Source organism: Prionailurus viverrinus, chromosome F2 (assembly GCF_022837055.1).
Source record: "Prionailurus viverrinus isolate Anna chromosome F2, UM_Priviv_1.0, whole genome shotgun sequence".
Classification (NCBI taxonomy): domain Eukaryota; kingdom Metazoa; phylum Chordata; class Mammalia; order Carnivora; family Felidae; genus Prionailurus; species Prionailurus viverrinus.
Genome location: NC_062578.1, coordinates 28,031,086 through 28,052,807, shown reverse-complemented (window position 1 = coordinate 28,052,807; position 21,722 = coordinate 28,031,086). Strand labels below are relative to the sequence as shown.

Here is a 21,722-nt window from a genome sequence, read left to right as displayed (position 1 = left end):
GGTTTTAGAGCTTGTTGTGTGCTAAGACACACTGTGAGAAGAAAAGAGGAGAAAGGCAACAACTAAAATATTTCACATCACTAATCAAAATAATTTCTATAAAATTATGCCAACTGCACCATAAATATATTGACCAATTATGCCATTTCTGCAGGGATCTCAGTTTAATAGTATTCATGGAAGAATTACAATGATAAAGTTCCAAAAAATAGAAGTGCTCTTTTTTCTTTTCTGTCATCACAGTTTTATAGCAGATACGTGTTTAGCAAGTTTCATTTCCTTCTATGACAATTCATGGAGAAGTAAAACCTTTTTTCCTCCTCATGCCCACAGACGCAGTATTTGAAATGCTCTTCATTCTGTCCTGAATTCCAACAAGTCTTTGAGACTTAAAGAAGCCAATGCAAAGAAGGACATCTTCTTTCCAGAATTTGACTCTTAAAGTCTCATAGAGATAAAGCAATGGTAATGATTTCAGAGAACACTTGTATAAGATAGAAATCTACTTTGTCTATACTCTAGCTGAGGAGGAGGAATGCTTTAACTGTGAGACACCCTTTTATTTTGTCTCTATGTGGATGAATGTCTCTTGGATAGAGCTACTACAAAAGTAATAGGCAAACAGCCCACATCATATTCATTCAGTGTGGACGCCCATGTAAATGTCCATGTTGATTGCACTATACCTTGAAACGGGAAGCATCTTTAAAAGAAACATCAGGGGCAAATTAACAGTATTTCACCAAGTGATATATTCATTCAAAACATAAAAGTGAAATATAAGGGCTACAGTCTGCCGCTTTCTAAGGTCAGTTTTATAAACAACTTTGTTCACAAAATTTTATAACCACCTCCATCCCACACTCACCTAGGAAATGAAAACAGCTAATTTTAATTCTATTGGGTCACAATCTGAAGAAAGATTTGTATGATACATAAAGAATCATAATCTGTAAATTCTTGACTCAACTTTAAATACACAGTGAGAAAAAGTAACTTTTTTCAGAAAGGATATTCTACTCCAATCTTACTTCCCCACAAGAATCATCTATTTTTATATCAGTCAGAGAAAAAGTTACGCTTCAGTGACAGGCTATTTCCCAAATCTCAGAGAGTTAAAACATTATAGGATAATTTCTCATTCATATTACCTGTCTATTATGAATCCAGGTGGATCTTTGTTCTGGATTGTTCTTATTCTGAATCCAAACTGAAGGGCTCACTCTCTGGAAAAGTGCTGGTCCCAGTGGCAGAGATGAAGAGCTCTGGAGAATCTTGTGCCAGACAGGTACTCTCATGCTTCATCTTTGCCTCACAACTCATTGGCCCAAACTAGTCACATGGCTCCATTGAGTTACAGGGTCAGGATTACCAGTCCTGAGAAGTTAATGAATGCCTGGAAGGAAGAGAAACAAAAATACTACTGCTAAATTGCATTAATGAACATGCTGTCTACCAAATACTCACCTTCTCTCCATCCTTCAGAAAAGAAATATTTATCCTCTCCCCCAGGGAATCAATTCCATGACCCCAGACCCCATCCAGGCTTGGCATCAAACCCAAACTCAGCATCAAGTGTGTCTAGCTCCTCTTTATCTGAAGACCAATGGACTAAACAGTTATCTGCAAATGTCAACTCAATATTCAACAGTGGAACAACGACAGAATACCTACAATCACACTCACTCTTGTCACAGAATATTTAGTCAAAATTATGGTCTATTTGGCAATATAACTCTCTTTAAGACTTTGTAAATTTTTTCCCTATTTAAGTCAGATCCATGTGTACCATTATTTTTAGTTATCCTTTCTTAGACATATTACCTTTCTTTGTTATTTTATCACCGCCAACCTTCTTTTTCCTCCAGCCTTAATTATAAGATACTTGATTCTTGCAGATTTTGGTTGGAGAGTCACATGCTTAATCTCTTTTCTCTCAATCATTTTATTCAAATGAATAGGCCTCCTAGATACTATAGCCTCATTTGGACCATTGTTCTAAGATTTTTTAATCCATTCAGAGTTTTTATAATGGAGGTGACAGCCTTATTTTAAATTTGAAACTCGCCATAAGAATGAATTTTAATTGACCTTTATTTGTCAAAAATTGCCTCAGTTTTATCTTTCACCAATTTTGGATGAGAATTAGCTGCCTCTTACAAGGTTCGATGGCTAAAATTCTTCTTCTTTTTAAATATATTATCTTAATTTTTGTTTAATTTTGAGAGAGAGAGCAAGCAGGGAAGGGGTAGAGAGAGGTGGAGACAGAGGATCCAAAGCAGGGATCCAAAGTGGCTCTGTGCCGACAGCAGAGAGCCCCATGCAGAGCTTGACTGAACCCCTGAACTGTGAAATCATGACCTGAGCTGAAGTAGATGCTTAACCAGTTGAGCCACCCAGGCGCCCTGGTGGCTAAAATTCTTAACTATTCTCTTTAATTACTGTCTACAAATTGGTTAATTCTTTTCTATTCTCTCTCCCTTTTCTCTCAATATCTCCTCTTTCTCTCATTTCTCTCTCTCTTCCTCTTTCTTCCCATCCCTCCCTGTCAAATATCAATAGTAACTCCATACATGCTTTCACTTTTCTGTTTTATAACACCTTTCTTTAAAATTATAGCTGCATTTGGTATATTATCTGCCTATCAGATGAATGTAGATTATGGTTTTACCGCACATTTCATCACTAAATAATATGAATTACCATTCTTCCAGCTTGAAATACCAGTTTCCTTGCTTTCCACTCTATGTTTCCTAAGTAATGACAGACATTACAGGGATTTGGTTTTAACAATACACCAATTGAGGAGCCTAGGTTGTTCAGTGGGTTAAGCATCTGACTTCGGCTCAAGTCATGATCTCATGGTTCATGAGTTGGAGCCCTGCATCTGGCTCTGTGCTGACAGCTCAGGGCCTAGAGCTTCCTTCAGATTCTGTGTCTCCCTCTCTCTCTGCCCCTCCCCTGCTCATGCTCTGTCTCTCTCTGTCTCTCACAAATAAATAAAAAAACTTAAAAAAATATATACCAGTTATAGCTAACAACATCTGTATTAGTAATACAGGTTATGCTGTTATAACAGATAATTCCATAATTCTAGTAGCTTTAGATGGTTTATTTTTCATTCATATTATATGCCCATCAAAAGTTAATTAGAAGCTATGTTCTGGGTGTCATTACTCTACAACCCAGGCCAACAAAGGAGTTACAATCTGAAATATTTCTGAGCTCTGAAGGGTCTTGCACCAACAGTTAAATGCTCTGTCCCAGAAGTGATATATATTACTTTTTCTCAGGAGTCCCTGTGGAAAACTAGCTTCTCTACTACACCTGTGCTAAATATCTTATTTCTCTAGATCTATTCTTTTTTTTAATATGAAATTTATTGTCAAATTGGTTTCCATACAACACCCAGTGCTCATCCCAAAAGGTGCCCTCCTCAATACCCATCACCCACCCTCCCCACCCACCCTCCTATATCAATCCTCAGATTGTTCTCAGTTTTTAAGAGTCTCTTATGGTTTGGCTCCCTCCCTCTCTAACCCTTTTTTTTTCCTTCCCCTCCCCCATGGTCTTCTGTTAAGTTTCTCAGGATCTACATAAGACTGAAAACATATGGTATCTGTCTTTCTCTGTATGACTTATTTCACTTAGCATAACACTCTCCAGTTCCATCCATGTTGTTACAAATAGCCAGATTTCATTCTTTCTCATTGCCACATAGTACTCCATTGTGTATATAAACCACAATTTCTTTATCCATTCATCAGTTGATGGACATTTAGGCTCTTTCCATAATTTGACTATTGTTGAAAGGGTTGCTATAAACATTGGGGTACAAGTGCCCCTATGCATCAGCACTCCTAGATCCCTTGGGTAAATTCCTAGCAGTGCTATTGCTGGGTCATAGGGTAGATCTGTTTTTAATTTTTTGATGAACCTCCACACTGTTTTCCAGAGCAGCTGCACCAGTTTGCATTCCCACCAACAGTGCAAGAGGGCTCCTGTTTCTCCACATCCTCTAGATCTATTCTGCACACTTTTGCATACTGTTCTGTGACTTGGAAGGCTACCTTCTTGTCCTAGGACTTCCAGTTGGGTTCAAGCACTGGAGGTACCAGTAAGTAATTGGAAGGCAGGAGATCAGGTTGAATTATTTGTTCTGCCATGTCCCTCACTCTGGGGTCACTGTGGATAGATTGTGTTCTTCCACTGACTGCCCAATTACCAGTCAGGTAGCCCTCGATGTTCAGCTGCACTCTTCAGGTTCTGAAACCAGATAACCATTCCCTCCCCTTGTCCCTTCAGACCTAAGGATAACAGATTTCTCTGTTGCTAACTCTAGAGTTCTACTTTGTCATTTATTGGTTTCTGTAAACTCTGCGACAACCTAACAGTCATATTTTTATTAAACATTTCTCTCATTATTCTGTTTGTGCCATTTTTTCTCCCAGGATCCTGATTTATCTACCACTAACATAAGAGGGAGCCAGAAAGCAAAATCCAGCCTACTTCCCAGAAACTAGAGGGCTATTAGAAGTATTTGAATAAGACCACTAATAACCACTAGAATGTTCTCTTCATCAAAGTCCCCAGATATAGTTATTATCTGGTTAATTCTATAATGTTAAGAATCTGTCCCTGTTACAGTGAGATTTTTCAAACCATGCATAAAAATAAGATCAGGACAGACAGGACAATTCTCAAATTCAATTCCCAAATAAAGAATAGAGCTCATATTTGTATAGATTTTTTTTTAGGTAAGTATCACTGACAATCACCTCTACATCTCAGTGTTTGTTTGAAGTTTGTAAATATGAACCAAGTCTCCAAAACTCTATCCTTAGCCTCACCTTTTCTCATAAATTCTGCTGTTAGAAGACCCCTTATTGCATCTTTGATTCAGCTTTACTACATTCTCAATGTCTCTTTTGACTTGTCCTTCTAAAACATAAAAGATTCTCTCCTTATATGGCCAATTTAAATTTCCAAGTAAGAGAATTTAATAAGTCCAACTCATCACCGTTTTTATTATTTGGATAGAGATTTCTTTACAAAATGTTTCCACTAGCTCCTTTCTAATATGTAACTTGGCTATCCATGAGCCTCATGACCTACCGAAGTCCGATCAACTATAGCTAAGAGAGTCATAGAAAATCGGGCAGAGATTCAGGAGTGAAAGAATCACCAGGATAGATGAGATCTCCTTATAAGAAGAGTCTGTAGGTAGGGCAGCCATTCTAAGGCTTGTCTTAATACTACAACAAAATCTCAATTATACACTGAAAGAAACACTACCAAGAGTCAGTTACACCTGGCATATTATATAGTAGGAAATAAAATAAGAGAACCAGGCAGCTGACACACAGAGTTGTTTTTTTCTTAAAAAGAACTTTAAAAATTTATTTATTTATTTATTTTGAAAAAAAGAGCATGAGATGGGGAGGTGCAGAGAGAGAGGGAGAGAAAGAGAATCCCAAGCAGGCTCTGCACTGTCAGTGCAGACCCAAGTGCGGGGCTTGATTCCATGAACCATGGGATAATAACTTGAGCCAAAATTAGGAGTAGAATGCTCAACCAACTGAGCCACCCAGGTGTCCCTAAAAAAGACAAAGAAATTTGGAAACTAGGAGGCGATATAACAGAATTGGTATTACTTAAACTAGTGGCTCCTAATTTGGCATCTGAACCAGCAACATCAGCATCAACTTGTAGATGATCTGTTGGAAATGTAAATTCTTGGTCTCTACCCTAAACTGATTGGATCAGAAATCCTAGAAATGGGACTCAGCACTCTGCTTGAATTCACCTTCCAGCTAATTCTGAAAAATGGTGCCATTGAGACCCCCTGTCTGTCCTACTCCAGTGCTTCACAAGCTTTAGTTAACATGCAATCACCTGGGGGTTCTGTTAAAATGCAGATTCTGATTCAGTGGGTTTGGGATGGGACTTGAGATTCTGCCTTTATAACAGGCTCCCAGGTGATGCTGATGCTCTTGGTCCATGGGGCACATTTTGAGTATCAAGGCTAAATTACCAAGTCCTTCAGAATACAATCCATTTTGTCATATTTGGCCCTTGTACAGAATAAGTAATTTCCTACCATTATTGGGAACACCTATGCATAAATGCATTTTCAGCAAAAAAAAAAAAAAAAGGAGGATGTGAAACACCTTCTAAAAGGATCTTTTGGATTCAAACCACCATGCTGTTGTGATTAAATGCAGCTAACCCAGTTGCAACTTTCTCTGGATTCTCCATTGCCTTTTCACCAAAAAGCTTACCTTAATTTCCTTTAAGTAACTACCTCCCCAATATAATCCCCTAATTTGTAGTCCTAAATTTGAGGCTGATGACCACAACATGTTCTCTCCAGTTGTCTGATAACCCAGATTACTAGAGCTTTACTCTCACTAGCAGCTCCCTGCTGTCCTTACCTGCCAGCAGGCAGTTACAGTCCCAGACCTTTAACTTCCTTCCCTAACCTCTCAGTTTTATTGGAAAATGCCTAGGCAAAATGGTGAGGTAGCTAAAATTGCTCTTCTAGCCTGGGTGGCGCAGTCGGTTAAGCGTCCGACTTCAGCCAGGTCACGATCTCACGATCCGTGAGTTCGAGCCCCGCGTCAGGCTCTGGGCTGATGGCTCAGAGCCTGGAGCCTGTTTCCGATTCTGTGTCTCCCTCTCTCCCTGCCCCTCCCCCGTTCATGCTCTGTCTCTCTCTGTCCCCAAAATAAATAAAAACGTTGAAAAAAAAAATTGCTCTTCTAAAAATCACTGTTTCACATAAGCTTCCTCTCTCCTTCTTCCCTCTTATTAACTGTGCTTTGTTCTCTCCATAGGTGGTCAGAATGGTCCAAAGAAATGCTCACCAACACCTGGTCTCATAATTGTCCTTTCTTCTTCAAGACCTCTTTAAAAACCCCCTTCCTTCAAAATCTTTCAGCTTTCTGCCCTAAAGTAGAGCTATTATGTAATATATTCTCATTAAGGTGGTAGCAATTTATAATAATTTATTTTACCACCCCATCTGGATGTATTTATATTTTAATGAAAAATGTCTGTAAAAGGCAATCCAGTAGTTCATAAACTTTGGCGATTGCAAGAATCACCTGGGCAGTTTGTTAAAAATGCAGACTCTCAGGTATTGCCTCAATCGGTTGAAATCTCTGATGCAAGGCACAGTGTTTCAATGTGAGAATTCATTCCTGATGTTTCTCAGGAAATGCCATTCCCAAGTCAGAAAAAAGTCATTTAAAAACATCAGGAACACAGACAAATCTTTTGAAAGATTTAAAGCTTAACAATGGACATAGAGCTGGTTTAAAGAAATCCACTGATTCAAGTCAAGCAAGAGCAGAAAACACTGACCTTCAGAGCAGAAAGTCAAGGTCAACAATTCTAGGAACCAGGACTGGAGAAGGTAGGAGGGAACCAGCTAGTAGTTAGGATCCCATCAGCCAGTATTGCTTAGAGCTGCTGCCATATTTAGAGTGTAATTCATGTTCCTGTCTGCTACTAACAGTGAGTCATTGTTGCAATTAAAATAAATATTAATAAGTGCTTATGCACAATATACTTTGTACAAATTTTATGAAGGGACTCTCGAGAAATAAGTTTTGGAAGCAAAATTAGTCCTTTCTGACACATAATTCACTATTCTGTTAGAAATCTTGCTTAGGAGGTCCATATGTTTTGTCATTTTAATCCTACTCAATAATATTCCCTGGAATTTTCTTGTATTTGAATATCTGTTATAGGTGAATATAAATTAATGGAAGTAATACAAATTTCAACCAGAAACAAACAAATACAGCAGAGCAAGAAGACAAAGTATTTCCCTAATATAAGAGGAAAATGGCTTTAAAAAGAATATTGGATGCCCTCTTAACAATTCAATGAAATGGAATGTAGAATGAAATTCTACATCCAGAGTATCTGTCAAGAAAAAAAAAATAAAGACAATCATGGCAATGAATGCTTTGTATGTTTTAAAATTTCATTCTAAGTAATTCTAAAATATTTAATATTTGTGGTATTATCTTTCCATTTTTAATGATTTTTATATATTCATTTCATGTTACTGTTCCCATATTTTAATATTTCCTTGTTCCCAATGTCTATATCAAATACAGAATATTTTTGCATGTCACAGAAATATATAATCTTGTCACACTATATTAATCAATAATAAAAAATAACCACGCATTTACTGGTCTTTTTTCATGGAAAACCACTGAAATGTTTAAGATAACCATATGACAGAAAAATGATTCCTTATGTATGATTATAGTCACTCATTATTATTTAAAAACACATGAATATAATGATACCAAAAATACAGATTTTTATGATTAAAGGAAATCAATTTCTCACTCCCAAATTCCAAATCCTAGCAATCGGCAAACACAAGTGAGACGCAGACATCTGTATCTTTAACAAACATCATAGGTCACACTAATGTGTATGTCCTGGGTGGGTAACAGTGCAGAATACTGCCTGAACCTAATGGAGGTAACCACAGAGTCTTGGGGGTTTAAGGGAAGTTGCCAGAAAGACTTTGAGAGGCACTGGAGGGCGGCGCTTCCTCGTTCCTGCTGATATCCTTCAAATTATACCATACAGGTCGTACCTATATCTGCTCAGATATGACATGAAGATATTATTACCTATTTTTATGGTTTACTGCGGTAATTAAACAATGCATCAAGCCACCTTCTTAGAATCATGACTGCCACATAACAATTCCTTTCCTCCTTTGCCCACCTTGTCTACCTTCTCCTTCCATCAACCCTGACTTCTATACCTATTTGTTAACCACAGATTGAGGACGTTAATGTGACTCAATAAATCACTCTATGCCTCCTGTGCATCAGCATAAGCCTGAGTGTTTAAAGGAGAAATGTGGAATGAGAATAGTAATGGTGTCCCCACTGGCAGCCACTGAGGTATGTGTTGAATCAGACTAGATTGTCTGGGTTGCTTTGCATCTGTTAGAATTCAGCTCACACCTTTGCATTAACATGGATACTACATTCGTTACAGCAGATGCCAGAATGTCTCCAGATTCCTGAAGTGATGGCTATACAAATTTGTGCTTTGAGAATTACAGTCATAAACATAGAAAAGCATGCCCATAAACGGTAGTTTAGGACTCTTGTTTGCTTTATATTCTACATTAATTGACTTAACTGAATGATTTATGTTTATGTAAAGTGTAATTTCAACAGGATGTTAAAAAGTTTCTAAGAGAATGCATTAAACAAACTAACCTTATTACGAAATATAGCATATCATAGAGCATTTTAATCTCAAAATCTTATGCTTGTAAGTCAGTATGTGGATTTTCTTATACATAACTTACAGGAAAGCAGGCAGTGTTATGTAACTGCCAGCTAAATTGTATTAATTACTATATATTCCCTAATTAGAGAGACAGTGAAAAGAAATAGATGGCTTTATGAAAAAGACTAAATATTGTTGGCCTGGCTTAGAGCACTTCTTATCTAACAGACCTGAGTCACCAGTGTTTTGGAACATGCTACGTCTTTACTTCCTAAATACTTATTTAAAAATATTTGCAACATTGTGTTCTTTTGGGAGAGCTAGATGTCTGCAAATGATGGCTATGTTGACCTGGCACTTCCAAAGTTAAAATTTGAGCTATCTCATGTGGATTTATTTTCATAATTGTGTATCATAGCTTACCTCTTTTTATGGAGGGCAGTATTTTACTCAGCTTCTGTATTTACCTCTTTTTATGGAGGGCAGTATTTTACTCAGCTTCTGTATCAGTGTGCCTGGAGCCCTGCCTGTACCCTGTGCTCAGGAGATATTCAGTAAATATGTGATGCATAAAACAATTCACGAGAGTCAGATGCCCGTATTCTTTCTTTAGGGTTCTAGGAAAGTGTTTCCAGTTTCCTCTGCAACCATTCTAGTGTCTCCTACTACTCATCTGTGAGGAAGTTCTTTGTGCATGATGTAAATCACTTCTACAGCAATGGAACACTGTCCTTGCTTTGACCGTTGACCTTCTCCAGGTTAAACATCACAGACCCTTCAGTTTATCCTCAAAGTGTCTCAAGTTAGGCCCAGAATGGAGGGATTAGATGTTCAAGTACAAATAAGTCAGCATGGAGCAGAGCTGGTATCCAGGGCATTACTGAGTGCTGATTTGGAATCCAATAAGAGTTGAATCATTGTGGGGTAATTTTCATGTATATAAAGAATTGTCTTCATCAAGGAAGTAACTTGTCATCATACACAGACTTTTTTGTTCTTTATTTTTACACTTACAGAATTAATATATAATTTATATACGGTAAAATTTACCCTATTTCATAATGAATAATTCTGCAGTTTTTGAAAAACACACCATCATGTAACCAATGCCACAATCAAAGCATAAAACAGCTCCTCACTCCAAAGTATTTCCCTATGGCCTTTTGTAGTCAACCCTTCCACCAGCCCCCAGACCCTTGCAAAAACGAATCAGTTTTATCTCCTTATAGTTGTGTATTTCCAAGAATATAATAAAAATGAAATCACAGAATGTAACCTTTTGATTCTGAATTCTCTCACTTAGTATAATGCATATAAGAATCATCCATGTTGTTGTCTGTAGTTCATGCATTATTGAATAGTAATTTTATTCCTTTGTATGGATGTACCAGATTTGTTTATGCATTCTCCAGCTGAAGGACATTTGAGTGGTTCCCAATTTGGAACAATTATAAATAAAGCCACTATAAATATTTGTGCACAGATTTTTGTGAGAGCACAGAATTTCATTACACTTGTATAAATACCTAAGAATGAGATGGCTGAGTCTTATGGTAAGTGTATAACTAACATTATGAGTCTACCAGAGTGTTTTCCAGAGTGGCTGTATCATTTTCCATCCCCAGCAGTAGTGACATTTCCAGTTGTCCCCCATCCTAGCCTTCACTTGGGATGGTCAGTCTTTAAATTATAATCCTTCTAATAGGTATATAGTGGTATATCATTGTAGTTTTGGTTTTAATTCCCTAATGGCTAATGATATTGAGCTTTTTACATGTTTACTTGAGATTTGCATATCTTCTCTGAGGAAATGTCTATTTAAATCTTTTATCCATTTTATATTGGGTTTTTGTTCTCTTACTGAGTTTTGAGACTTTTTAAAAATATATTCTTCATACATAGAAGTTTCTAGATACGTGATTTGCAAATATGTTTTCCCATTTTATGGCTTGTCTTTTCATTCTCTTAACAATTTCTTTTGAAAAGAAGTTCTTGGGGTGCCTGGGTGGCTCAGTCGGTTGAGCTTCCGACTTCGGCTCAGGTCATAATCTCATGGTTCATGGATTTGAGCCCCACATCAGGCTTTGTGCTGACAGCTCAGAGCCTGGAGTCTGCTTTGGATTCTGTGTCTCCCTCTCTCTCTGTCCCTGCCCTGCTCACACTCTGTCTCTCTCAAAAAAAAAATAAACATTAAAAAAAAAGATTATTAGAGCCAACAATGCTATGTCAACTAATGAGTAGTTCTAAACATGCCAGAGGAAGAGTTTCTCAGTACATGTGATGATATTAAATCAATTCTCTTTTTATTCAAGTCCACATTTCTCCCTTTGTCCTCAAGTATTTATATATTCATATTCTCCTTGCTTAACACAAAAGTGTAATTTCTTAATGTACTTTATATCATATGGAGAAATGTAAGAATTGGTTAAATACTATTCATACTCATAATTACATTGGTCACGTGTAAATACAGTAAAACTGGTTTGCGAGCATAATTTGTTCTGGAAACATGCTTGTAATTCAAAGTACTTGTATATCAGAGTGAACTTCCCCATAAGAAATAATGGAACTCAGATGATTTGTTCCACCACCCAAAAAATATTCATATAAAATGATTACAATACTGTAATAAAATACAAAATAATAAAGAAAATACAAAATATAAAGAAAAATAACTATATTAAACTGCATTTGAAAACCTTAGTGGCTGATGTGAGGGAAACAAGAGAGAGGAGGGTTATTGTGTAGGATGACTTTCACTATCACTAATGGAATCACTTCTGTTGGCTCAATGGAATCTTTTTCTGCATGGGAGCCATTGTATACATTCGCACGGGTGCTGACTACAGTATTAATAAACTCTTGTCATCTACTGTATTTAATGTAACTGGCAATGAGTCAGCAGAGGAAAGGGTCTATATCTGCAGGCAGCCTGACCTAGATGAAGCAAAGCATTCCTAACCTTATTCTTGTATGGAATATCAGAGGACTGTCCATAGGTATTGTGAAGTGACAAAAAATACACTAGTGCCAGATGCGGGTACCTTCCAATGTTCTGAAAAATCACTGATTTCTGTCAAACACTGGGGCCTGAAACAGAGCATCCAAGCATGGGAGACGATCACCCACAATCCCACAGTGAGAAAGAGAGAAGAACCATTGGCTTAGTTGTGATCATGTGATGTTTGGTGTCACATACTACTCGTATTGCAAGACACTGCTCATTTATCAAATTAAAATTTATTAGAAATATTTGCTCATCTTGCAGAACACTCGCAGAACAAGTTACTCACAATCCAAAGTCTTACTGTATATAAAAACATGCATCAAGAAACCTATTTGGCTTCCAAATGTGTAATCTCTTGGGCAAAGAAATGCATCTCTAGGTATTTTTCTAAAGCAGTATTTCCATTTTGTCAACATGCTAAAACCATCTGAGGACTTGATATCTTATCCTGCCCATCAGATGAAATACAGCATAGTCTCTGGGGGGTGGAATCCTGGAGTCAGAATTTTAAAAAAAAAAGCCCAATATCATTGAAATGAGTGGCCAACATGATACCACTTCATGAGAAATCTAAAATAGTCTAATTCACAAGAGGAGAGAGTAGAATGGTGGTTGTCAGGGCTGGAGGGAGAGTAAAATAGGCAGATATTGGTCAAAGGTACAGTTTCAGTTATATAAGATGAATAGTCTTAAAGATCTACTGTACAACATAGTGCTTATAGTTAACAATACTGTACTGTATACCTAAAATTTTGCAAAGAGGATAGATCTTACATTAAATGTGTCTATCACACACAAAAAAAGAATTATAAATAAGAAAGATGAGAGGAAACTTTCAGAGGTGATGGATAGGTTTATGACATAGACAATATTTAGTCTTTTTCATAAGACCATCTATTTCTTTTCACTGCCTCTCAGTGTTTGTAGGTTGTATGTTTCTAGGAAATTATTCATTTCTTCTAGGTTGTCCATTTGTTGACATAATTTTCATGACGGCCTCTTATGATCCTTTGTATTTCTGTCGTATCAGTTATAATGTCTTCCCTTTTATTTTTACTTACTTGAGTCCTCTCTTTTTTTCTCGGTAAATCTGTCTAGCTAAAGGTTTGTCTATTTTGTTTATTTTGGGGAAGAAAAAGCAGCTCTTAGTTTCATGGACATTTTCTGTTATCTTTTTAGTCTCTATTTCATCTATTTCTGCTCAGATCAGTGTTATTTCCTCCATTTGCGAACTCTGGGCTTTGTTCTTTATCTAATTGTTTGAGTTATAAAGGTTGTTTATTTGAGAGCTTTTTTCTTAATTTGGGAATTTATCACTAGAAACTCTCTTCTTAGAACTGCTTTTGCTGCATCCCAAAAGTTTTGGTATGTTATGTTTCCATTTTCACTTGTCTCAGGTTATTTTTATATTTCTCTTTGACTTTGACTCATTAGTTCTTTAGTAACATGTTGTTTAATCCCCACATGTTCATGGATTTTACAGTTTTCTTTAACTGATTTCTAGTTTCATACCATTGTGCTTCGAAAAGGTGCTTGATATGACTTCAATCTTTTAAAATTTATTAAGACTTGTTTTGTGGACTAACATGTGATCTATCTTGGAGAATGTTTCACATGTGCTTGAGAGGAATGTGCATTATGCTTTTGTTGAATGGAATATTCTGTACATATCTGTTAGGTCCATCTGGTCTAACCTGTAGTTTAAATCCAATGTTTTCTTATTGATTTCCATCTGGATGATTTGTCCATTACTGAAAGTGGATATTGGAATCTCCTTATATTATTCTATTGGTATTTCTCCATTCATATATGGTAATATTTGCTTTAGTTAGTCTTTTGTAGGCAACATATACTTGGGTCCTTTTTTAAAATCCGTTTAGTCACTCTATGTCTTTTGATTAGAGAATTTAGCCTGTTTCTGTTTCAAGTTATTATTGACATGTATGAACTTACTGTTGCCATTTTGTTAATTTTCTTATTGTTTTTTAATTCCTTTCTTCCTCTCTTGCTCTTTCTTTGTTATTTAATGATTTTCTATAGTATTATGCTTTTTCCTATTGGGGGGCAGGGGAAGACACAGAAAGCCATCCTCATAATGATTACAATGTTAAATGTTATATCTGCTTTCTCTAAGGTTTTTGATTTTGCAAATTTACCACTTAAAATAGGTTTATTCATCATTTAGAAGTTGAAGATATAATTCAGGAATTCCAAGATGAAGAGAAATATAGAAGATAATATATTTAAGTTAAAGCTGATGGAACATTTTTCTTACTTATTTGAGTATCAAATACTTGATTCTTGCCTAAAACTGCAAAACAGTCTTAACAACTAACACAGATAATTGTTTTAGGGGAAAAAAGCCCTCTAAAAGTAAGCACATATGAGTAGTATGTAGCTTTGCAAACAACTTAAAAAATGTTTACTAGTCAAAATTCCCAAAGTTTACTTTGAACACAAAACCCTTCAGCAATTTATTATTTTGTTGTCAGCTCTTAGTGCATGCAAACTAATTTGTTTCTTCAATAAAAGTGAATCCTAATATATATTTTTGGACTCTACCTCCCTCAGACCTCCTTTTTGGCAACATTAAAAGCACAGCAAAAAACTGATTTTAGTACAGATTATCTTTCTTCAGAAAATATAGCATTGTCTTTCCATCTCCATCGCATCCTTGTCTTGATTTCTAGTTTCATACCATTGTGGTTAGAAAAGATGCTTGTTGGCATTTCAATCTTTTTAGATTTCAAATTTTTAAATTTGCCAACCCTGGAAAAGATTCTTTTACCCAAATCAACGAGAAATATCTTCTGGTTTTCTTATATTGATTCCCATCAGTTTCCTCAGTGGAATATGTTTTACAGTAGATTCATTTACAGGCATACCTCACTTTATCGCCCTTCGCTTTATTGTACTTCACAGATATTGTGGGGGTTTTTTGGTTTTGTTTTATTTTTCCAAATTAACAGTTTGTGGCAGCCCTGTGTCAAGCAAGTCCATCAGTTCCATTTTTCCAAGAACATTTGCTTACTTGGTGTCTTTATGTCATATTTGTAATTCTTTTTTTTTTTTTTTTTTTTTTTTTAATTTTTTTTTTTCTGAAATTTATTGACAAATTGGTTTCCATACAACACCCAGTGCTCATCCCAAAAGGTGCCCTCCTCAATACCCATCACCCACTCTCTCCTCCCTCCCACCCCCCATCAACCCTCAGTTTGTTCTCAGTTTTTAACAGTCTCTTATGCTTTGGCTCTCTCCCATTCTAACCTCTTTTTTTTTTTTTTTTTTTTCCTTCCCCTCCCCCATGGGTTCCTGTTAAGTTTCTCAGGATCCACATAAGAGTGAAACCATATGGTATCTGTCTTTCTCTGTATGGCTTATTTCACTTAGCATCACACTCTCCAGTTCCATCCACGTTGCTACAAAAGGCCATATTTCATTTTTTCTCATTGCCATGTAATATTCCATTGTGTATATAAACCACAATTTCTTTATCCATTCATCAGTTGATGGACATTTAGGCTCTTTCCATAATTTGGCTATTGTTGAGAGTGCTGCTATGAACATTGGGGTACAAGTGGCCCTATGCATCAGTGCTCCTGTATCCCTTGGATAAATTCCTAGCAGTGCTATTGCTGGGTCATAGGGTAGGTCTATTTTTAATTTTCTGAGGAACCTCCACACTGCTTTCCAGAGCGGCTGCACCAATTTGCATTCCCACCAACAGTGCAAGAGGGTTCCCGTTTCTCCACATCCTCTCCAGCATCTATAGTCTCCTGATTTGTTCATTTTGGCCACTCTGACTGGCGTGAGGTGATACCTGAGTGTGGTTTTGATTTGTATTTCCCTGATAAGGAGCGACGCTGAACATCTTTTCATGTGCCTGTTGGCCATCCGGATGTCTTCTTTAGAGAAGTGTCTATTCATGTTTTCTGCCCATTTCTTCACTGGGTTATTTGTTTTTTGGGTGTGGAGTTTGGTGAGCTCTTTATAGATTTTGGAGACTAGCCCTTTGTCCGATATGTCATTTGCGAATATCTTTTCCCATTCCGTTGGTTGCCTTTTAGTTTTGTTGGTTGTTTCCTTTGCTGTGCAGAAGCTTTTGATCTTCATAAGGTCCCAGTAATTCACTTTTGCTTTTAATTCCCTTGCCTTTGGGGATGTGTCGAGTAAGAGATTGCTACGGCTGAGGTCAGAGAGGTCTTTTCCTGCTTTCTCCTCTAAGGTTTTGATGGTTTCCTGTCTCACATTTAGGTCCTTTATCCATTTTGAGTTTATTTTTGTGAATGGTGTGAGAAAGTGGTCTAGTTTCAACCTTCTGCATGTTGCTGTCCAGTTCTCCCAGCACCATTTGTTAAAGAAGTGTCTTTTTTCCATTGGATGTTCTTTCCTGCTTTGTCAAAGATGAGTTGGCCATACGTTTGTGGGTCTAGTTCTGGGGTTTCTATTCTATTCCATTGGTCTATGTGTCTGTTTTGGTGCCAATACCATGCTGTCTTGATGATGACAGCTTTGTAGTAGAGGCTAAAGTCTGGGATTGTGATGCCTCCTGCTTTGGTCTTCTTCTTCAAAATTCCTTTGGCTATTCGGGGCCTTTTGTGGTTCCATATGAATTTTAGGATTGCTTGTTCTAGTTTCGAGAAGAATGCTGGTGCAATTTTAATTGGGATTGCATTGAATGTGTAGATAGCTTTGGGTAGTATTGACATTTTGACAATATTTATTTTTCCAATCCATGAGCAGGGAATGTCTTTCCATTTCTTTAAATCTTCTTCAATTTCCTTCAGAAGCTTTCTATAGTTTTCAGCATACAGATCCTTTACATCTTTAGTTAGATTTATTCCTAGGTATTTTATGCTTCTTGGTGCAATTGTGAATGGGATCAGTTTCTTTATTTGTCTTTCTGTTGCTTCATTGTTAGTGTATAAGAATGCAACTGATTTCTGTACATTGATTTTGTATCCTGCAACTTTGCTGAATTCCTGTATCAGTTCTAGCAGACTTTTGGTGGAGTCTATCGGATTTTCCATGTATAATATCATGTCATCTGCAAAAAGCGAAAGCTTGACTTCATCTTTGCCAATTTTGATGCCTTTGATTTCCTTTTGTTGTCTGATTGCTGATGCTAGAACTTCCAGCACTATGTTAAACAGCAGCGGTGAGAGTGGGCATCCTTGTCGTGTTCCTGATCTCAGGGAAAAAGCTTTCAGTTTTTCCCCGTTGAGGATGATGTTAGCTGTGGGCTTTTCATAAATGGCTTTTATGATCTTTAAGTATGTTCCTTCTATCCCGACTTTCTCAAGGGTTTTTATTAAGAAAGGGTGCTGGATTTTGTCGAAGGCCTTTTCTGCATCGATTGACAGGATCATATGGTTCTTCTCTCTTTTTTTGTTAATGTGATGTATCACGTTGATTGATTTGCGAATGTTGAACCAGCCCTGCATCCCAGGAATGAATCCCACTTGATCATGGTGAATAATTCTTTTTATATGCCGTTGAATTCGATTTGCTAGTATCTTATTGAGAATTTTTGCATCCATATTCATCAGGGATATTGGCCTGTAGTTCTCTTTTTTTACTGGGTCTCTGTCTGGTTTAGGAATCAAAGTAATACTGGCTTCATAGAATGAGTCTGGAAGTTTTCCTTCTCTTTCTATTTCTTGGAATAGCTTGAGAAGGATAGGTATTATCTCTGCTTTAAACGTCTGGTAGAACTCCCCTGGGAAGCCATCTGGTCCTGGACTCTTATTTGTTGGGAGATTTTTGATAACCGATTCAATTTCTTCGCTGGCTATGGGTCTGTTCAAGCTTTCTATTTCCTCCTGATTGAGTTTTGGAAGCGTGTGGGTGTTCAGGAATTCGTCCATTTCTTCCAGGTTGTCCAATTTGTTGGCATATAATTTTTCATAGTATTCCCTGATAATTGTTTGTATCTCTGAGGGATTGGTTGTAATAATTCCATTTTCATTCATGATTTTATCTATTTGGGTCATCTCCCTTTTCTTTTTGAGAAGCCTGGCTAGAGGTTTGTCAATTTTGTTTATTTTTTCAAAAAACCAACTCTTGGTTTCGTTGATCTGCTCTACAGTTTTTTTAGTTTCTATATTGTTTATTTCTGCTCTGATCTTTATTATTTCTCTTCTTCTGCTGGGCTTAGGCTGCCTTTGCTGTTCTGCTTCTAGTTCCTTTAGGTGTGCTGTTAGATTTTGTATTTGGGATTTTTCTTGTTTCTTGAGATAGGCCTGGATTGCAATGTATTTTCCTCTCAGGACTGCCTTTGCTGCGTCCCAAAGCATTTGGATTGTTGTATTTTCATTTTCGTTTGTTTCCATATATTTTTTAATTTCTTCTCTAATTGCCTGGTTGACCCACTCATTCGTTAGTAGGGTGTTCTTTAACCTCCATGCTTTTGGAGGTTTTCCAGACTTTTTCCTGTGGTTGATTTCAAGCTTCATGGCATTGTGGTCTGAAAGTAAGCATGGTATAATTTCAATTCTTGTAAACTTATGAAGGGCTGTTTTGTGACCCAGTATATGATCTATCTTGGAGAATGTTCCATGTGCACTCGAGAAGAAAGTATATTCTGTTGCTTTGGGATGCAGAGTTCTAAATATATCTGTCAAGTCCATCTCATCCAATGTCTCATTCAGGGCCCTTGTTTCTTTATTGACCGTGTGTCTAGATGATCTATCCATTTCTGTAAGTGGTGTATTAAAGTCCCCTGCAATTACCACATTCTTATCAATAAGGTTGCTTATGTTTATGAGTAATTGTTTTATATATTTGGGGGCTCCGGTATTCGGTGCATAGACATTTATAATTGTTAGCTCTTCCTGATGGATAGACCCTGTGACTATTATATAATGTCCTTCTTCATCTCTTGTTACAGCCTTTAATTTAAAGTCTAGTTTGTCTGATATAAGTATGGCTACTCCAGCTTTCTTTTGGCTTCCAGTCGCATGATAAATAGTTCTCCATCCCCTCACTCTCAATCTAAAGGTGTCCTCAGGTCTAAAATGAGTCTCTTGTAGACAGCAAATAGATGGGTCTTGTTTTTTTTCCATTCTGATACCCTATGTCTTTTGGTTGGCGCATTTAATCCATTTACATTCAGTGTTATTATAGAAAGATACGGGTTTAGAGTCATTGTGATGTCTGTATGTTTTATGCTTGTAGTGATGTCTCTGGGACTTTGTCTCACAGGGTCCCCCTTAGGATCTCTTGTAGGGCTGGTTTAGTGGTGACAAATTCCTTCAGTTTTTGTTTGTTTGGGAAGACCTTTATCTCTCCTTCTATTCTAAATGACAGACTTGCTGGATAAAGGATTCTCGGCTGCATGTTTTTTCTGTCTAGCACCCTGAAAATCTCTTGCCAATTCTTTCTGGCCTGCCAAGTTTCAAAAGAGAGATCAGTCACGAGTCTTATAGGTCTCCCTTTATATGTGAGGGCACGTTTACCCCTTGCTGCTTTCAGAATTTTCTCTTTATCCTTGTATTTTGCCAGTTTCACTATGATATGTCGTGCAGAAGATCGATTCAAGTTACGTCTGAAGGGAGTTCTCTGTGCCTCTTGGATTTCAATGCCTTTTTCCTTCCCCAGTTCAGGGAAGTTCTCAGCTATGATTTCTTCAAGTACCCCTTCAGCACCTTTCCCTCTCTCTTCCTCCTCTGGGATACCAATTATGCGTATATTATTTCTTTTTAGTGTATCACTTAATTCTCTAATTTTCCCCTCATACTCCTGGATTTTTTTATCTCTCTTTTTCTCAGCTTCCTCTTTTTCCATAACTTTATCTTCTAGTTCACCTATTCTCTCCTCTGCCTCTTCAAGCCGAGCTGTGGTGGTTTCCATTTTGTTATGCATTTCGTTTAAAGCGTTTTTCAGCTCCTCGTGACTGTTCCTTAGTCCCTTGATCTCTGTAGCAAGAGATTCTCTGCTGTCCTGTATACTGTTTTCAAGCCCAGCGATTAATTTTATGACTATTATTCTAAATTCACTTTCTGTTATGTTATTTAAATCCTTTTTGATCAGCTCATTAGCTGTTGTTATTTCCTGGAGATTCTTCTGAGGGGAGTTCTTCCGCTTGGTCATTTTGGATAGTCCCTGGCGTGGTGAGGACCTGCAGGGCACTTCCCCTGTGCTGTGGTGTATACCTGGAGTTGGTGGGCGGGGCCGCAGTCAGACCTGATGTCTGCCCCCAGCCCACCGCTGGGGCCACAGTCAGACTGGTGTGTGCCTTCTCTTCCCCTCTCCTAGGGGCGGGATTCACTGTGGGGTGGTGTGGCTCGTCTGGGCTACTTGCACCCTGCCAGGCTTGTGATGCTGGGGATCTGGCGTATTAGCTGGGGTGGGTAGGCAAGGTGCTCAGGGGCAGGAGGGGCAGGCTTAGATCGCTTCTCCTTAGGTGATCCACTTCAGGAGGGGCCCTGTGGCAGCGGGAGGGAGTCAGATCCACTGCCGGAGGTTTGGCTCCGCCGAAGCGCAGAGTTGGGTGTTTGCGCGGAGCGAGCAAGTTCCCTGGCAGGAACCGGTTCCCTTTGGGATTTCGGCTGGGGGATGGGCGGGGGAAATGGCGCTGGCGAGCGCCTTTGTTCCCCACCAAACTGAGCTCTGTTGTCAGGGGGCTCAGCAGCTCTCCCTCCCTTTGTCCTCCAGCCTTCCCGCTTTCCGAGCAGAGCTGTTAATTTCTGACCTCCCAGACGCTAAGTCGCGCTTGCTGTCGGAACACAGTCCGCCCGGCCCCTCCGCTTTTGCAAGCCCGACTCGGGGGCTCTGCTTGGCCGGCGAGCCGCCCCTCCGCCCCGGCTCCCTCCCGCCAGTCCGTGGAGCGCGCACCGCCTCACCGCCCTTCCTACCCTCTTCCGTGGGCCTCTCGTCTGCGTTTGGCTCCGGCGACTCTGTTCTGCTAATCCTCTGGCGGTTTTCTGGGTTATTTAGGCAGGTGTAGATGGAATCTAAGTGATCAGCAGGACGTGCGGTGAGCCCAGCGTCCTCCTAAGCCGCCATCTTGCCGCAACTCTGTAATTCTTGAAATATTTCAAATTGTTTCATTATTGTTATATTTCTTATGGTGATCTGTGATTGGTGATCTTTGACATCACTAGTGTAATTGTTTTGGGGGCACCACAAGCCATGCCCATATAGGTCAGAAAACTTGATAAATGTGTGTGTTCTTAGTGCTCCACCGATCAGCCATTCTCTCATCTCTTTCCCTTTCCTGAGGCTTCCCTATTCCCTGGGACACACGATATTAAAATTAGGACAGTCAATAACCCTACAATGGCCTCTACATGTTCAAGTGAAAGGAAGAGTCTCAAGTCTCTCACTTTAAATCAAAAGCTACAAATGATTACACTTAGTGAAGAAGGCATGTTGAAAGCTAAGATAGGCTAAATGCTGGGCCTCGCGTGCCAAACAGTTAGCCAAGTTGTGAATT

At 38.2% G+C, this 21,722-nt stretch overlaps 1 long non-coding RNA gene across 6 annotated transcripts in view; it reads right to left on the bottom strand.

Annotated features, from left to right (window-relative positions):
• The window catches only part of LOC125156712 (uncharacterized), a 506,607-nt gene that overhangs the window by 307,177 nt on the left and 177,708 nt on the right, over positions 1-21,722 (bottom strand). For all 6 annotated transcript variants that reach the window (XR_007148738.1, XR_007148739.1, XR_007148734.1 and 3 more), the window contains one exon: positions 1,152-1,396. This is a non-coding gene — a long non-coding RNA (uncharacterized LOC125156712). The remainder of the gene's footprint in view (positions 1-1,151; positions 1,397-21,722) is intronic.